Here is a 3,837-nt window from a genome sequence, read left to right as displayed (position 1 = left end):
GGATTGAGGTCGAGTTTGAGGTCGTGAATCCTGTTCGAAAATTCGAACAGGAGCCAGAAAAACACCCATTAAAAAGACCAGGATTGAGGTCGAGTTTGAGGTCGTGACTCCTGTTCGAATTCTTTCGAACAGGAGCCAGAAAAACACCCATCAAAAAGACCAGGATTGAGGTGGAGTTTGAGGTCGTGAATCCTGTTCGAATTCTTTCGAACAGGAGCCAGAAAAATACCCATCAAAAATACCAGGATTGAGGTCGAGTTTGAGGTCGTGAATCCTGTTCGAATTCTTTCAAACAGGATCTAGAAAAACACCCATCAAAGAGACCAGGATTGAGGTCGAGTTTGAGGTCGTGAATCCTGTTAGAATTCTTTCGAACAAGAGCCAGAAAAACACCCATCAAAAAGACCAGGATTGAGGTCGAGTTTGAGGTCGTGAATCCTGTTCGAATTCCTTCGAACAGGAGCCAGAAAAACACCCATAAAAAACCAGGATTCGGGTTGAAATCCTGGTCGTGGATCAAGCTTGAAACCTTTCGAAAAAGAACAAAAAATGGTCATGAATTTCGACCAAGACCCAGGTCGTGAACTTGACTAGGATCCAGGTCAAAATCCTGGTCGTGAATAATAGTCGAAGTTATACGAGCAGGAGTCAAATGGTGGTATAAAATTCGACCAGGACCCAAGTCGTCAACTCGATCAGGATCCAGGTCGAAATCCTGGTCGTAGATCCTACTCGAAGTTCCACGAGCAGGAATTGAAAAACGACCAAAAATATCGACCAAGATCCAGGTCGTGAGTTCGACTAGGATCCGGGTCGAAATCCTGGTCGTGAATCGTAGTCAAAATTCTTCGACCAGGACCCAGGAGCTGACCCAAAGTACGACCAGGATCCAGATCGAATTTTCGACTAGGATCCTAGTCGAAAAAGGGCTGAAAAATTGAAAAATTCTGAAAAATCCCAAAAAAATTAGGGAAAATTTGAACATAATTTCAAAAATTATTTTTGATAGAATATTCTTGAAAAAAGGGAAAATTCCTGAGAAATATCAGAAAATTCCTAAAAAGATGAAAAAGGTATGAAAATAATAGGGAAGTTTTAAAACAACCCTAAAGCTGTGTACAAGGCAAATCGTTGTAAATGTGTAGGTCGTTCCACACTTTACGCCAAAATAATACCCTGTAATGGAATGAATGAACTTAACTTCTGTGAAACCTTTGACGGTTTCCCAGAAGTTGGGGGGCAAATGATAGGAAATAAAATAAATCATGATTGCGTAATTAAAATCGCATTGATTGTTTTAACATTGGGCTGGCGGTTAAGCCCATTAGAGGAGGCCCAAGACCCTTGATAGGGGCCCAAAAATAACCTAGGAATATAATTGGTTAAGACCAGATACGGTCCAATAACGAAGCCCAATTGGAAAGGGCCCAAAACCCTGAATATTAATTAATTTCGTAAGTAATTAATAAAGGAAAAATCAGCTGTTAAGATGAGTCCCAATGAGGATATAAATCTTTGTACATTAGCCCCCAAGGGACCTGATAGGATAAGGAATCAGTTTCCTACTTCCTAGGACTCCAAAGTCTATTCTAATTCTGAGACTTACCCACCAAGTCTCCTAACCCAAGTCCAATTCGAGGAATCCCAACATCTATATAAGGCGCCTCACCCCCACAATCAGAACTACGTTTTTGGCTTGATCCTCTAACTCACGAAGATACGTAGGCATCTCGTAAAGGCAGAGTTAAGCTACGAAACACGAGAGCAGCCATTGAAGGCCTTGAGCTCCCGAACCTTAGTAATAAATACAGCAATTAATATAGCCTGAGTTTTTATCCATAACGATAGGGAATCAAGCCAACGTAGTTCTTGGGGAACAAGAAACCTAACGGTCTTAGATCTCTTATCCCAAGGCCCAGTAGGAAACCTACTGGAAACCGTCTTCTACTAGCTTTAGAAATGCCCGCCGATGAGGCCCAACCACAAAGGCCCAAAGCTCTTCCACCCCAAATATTGGAAGCATCCTTGTCCCCTGGATAAGGAGCCCCTACCAGATTGCAGGACAAGTGATCCCAAGCTTTTGGGTGCAAAATGCAGGATACTCCGAAGTCTCTCAACGAGGACACCCGTTGACTACATAGACAGAGCTCCCAAAACACACACCATAATTCACCCCACATCTCCAATGAGGATAATTTTAACTATAGGAGGAGGCCTTCCATCCAGGAATACCCCTGGAGGTCTCTGACCACAGACACTGCCTTACTGTGGTTGCATTACAGGAAGGAGTTCTTCAATAGAGTACCTGCATCAAATAGGTTCGTCATAATAATCTCCTTCCTTCTTGAATCATCCAGAGAATCCGTCCAAGTAACCATACTGAAATCCTATCCAATCCTTCTTCCTTACTTAGGGCGAGCCCTGAGCACTTTTCACAGGTAAGAGATCAGCTTAAGGATATCAACCAAAGTCTCCTTCTTAAACAATAGGGTGTGCCTCCATCTTCTCATGAGGGATTTCAACCAACAATCTTTTATAAACACCGGGCACGCCTTCCCTTATTCAAAGGGCGCGCCTATTCCCTTTTCAAAAAGGAAACTTGCCTTATATTTTCCTTAATTTTAGGCATACGTATCTCAATGTTGACCATTCTATCTGATTCTGACATGAATAATGTTTATACCAATTTTCGGGCATAACAATATGCATCGATACTTGTGGCTTGCTCAATTGTCAATCGGCGAAGACACGACATTATTAGTCGTTCTTTAAGGCTTGAGAGTGTAAAGGTTAGAAATGAGATTTTGACTCATTTGTTTTCAAATACACATTATTGTCGAAGTATAATACGAATGAGTCCCAAAGAATTTTTGGATTTGTGTAAGATGTTGGTTGTAGAAGGTGGTCTTCGACCAACAAAAAGAGCAACAGTTAAGGAACAAGTGGTCAAGTCTCTTTATTTAATAGGAAATAATGTTACTGTATGTGAACTTTAGTATTTTTTCATCATTCTAGTGAGACAGTGAGTCGTCATTTTCATGATGTACTTAATGCAATCATAGAGTTGGAGGATAAGTTTCTCATTCAACCAGATGGATCTCAAGTTCCTTCGGAGATATTTATTAAGACTAGGTTTTATCCATATTTTAAGGTAAATGTCATATCAAGTACTGAAAGAAGAATTTGCGTAAACCAAAGGTTTCCAATCATAACAAGTGGAACTGAACCAAATTATAGAATGAAGACACAAAACCTAATTATCTTGTCTTGTTCTATTCTGCACAATTATCTTATTAAGAAAGATCCAGACCATATCATACTTGCTAAGGTTGATCGAGAAATTAAAAATAGTGGTGCCAATGAATAACTACAAGACGGAGATACTCAAAGAGGAGAGGATATTAGAGACTCTATAGCAGCCCAAATGTGGGCGAATTATTCAAAACTGGTAAGTTTTCATTCTATAAATTTTGAAAAACTTTGGTTATACTTTTCTTAGATTTTTCGAGTTCTTGTTGACCTGCAGTCTTATTAAAGAACAACATATAAGTCATATGTGATGGTAATGGACATTGCTATTACTTGCATATTTTATTTCACTTTCAGTTTGGTCTTGATGCTAGACATAATCCTCCTCCTACTCTGAAATTTTAAAGTATTATGTGGAATTACAGAAGAACGAATATAACAACAGAAAGATTGTGTCCCAAATAGTGGATTAACAGCTGGTTTAACATTGAGACATGAGTTCTTTTAATTAATTTAGTATTATAATATAAATATACTTCTGTACTCACTCTTATACTATAACGTGCATTTGTACTTCTTAAACAGATT

This window comes from Apium graveolens, unplaced genomic scaffold (assembly GCF_009905375.1).
Source record: "Apium graveolens cultivar Ventura unplaced genomic scaffold, ASM990537v1 ctg4452, whole genome shotgun sequence".
In the NCBI taxonomy this organism is placed as follows: domain Eukaryota; kingdom Viridiplantae; phylum Streptophyta; class Magnoliopsida; order Apiales; family Apiaceae; genus Apium; species Apium graveolens.
This window is presented reverse-complemented; position numbering follows the sequence as displayed.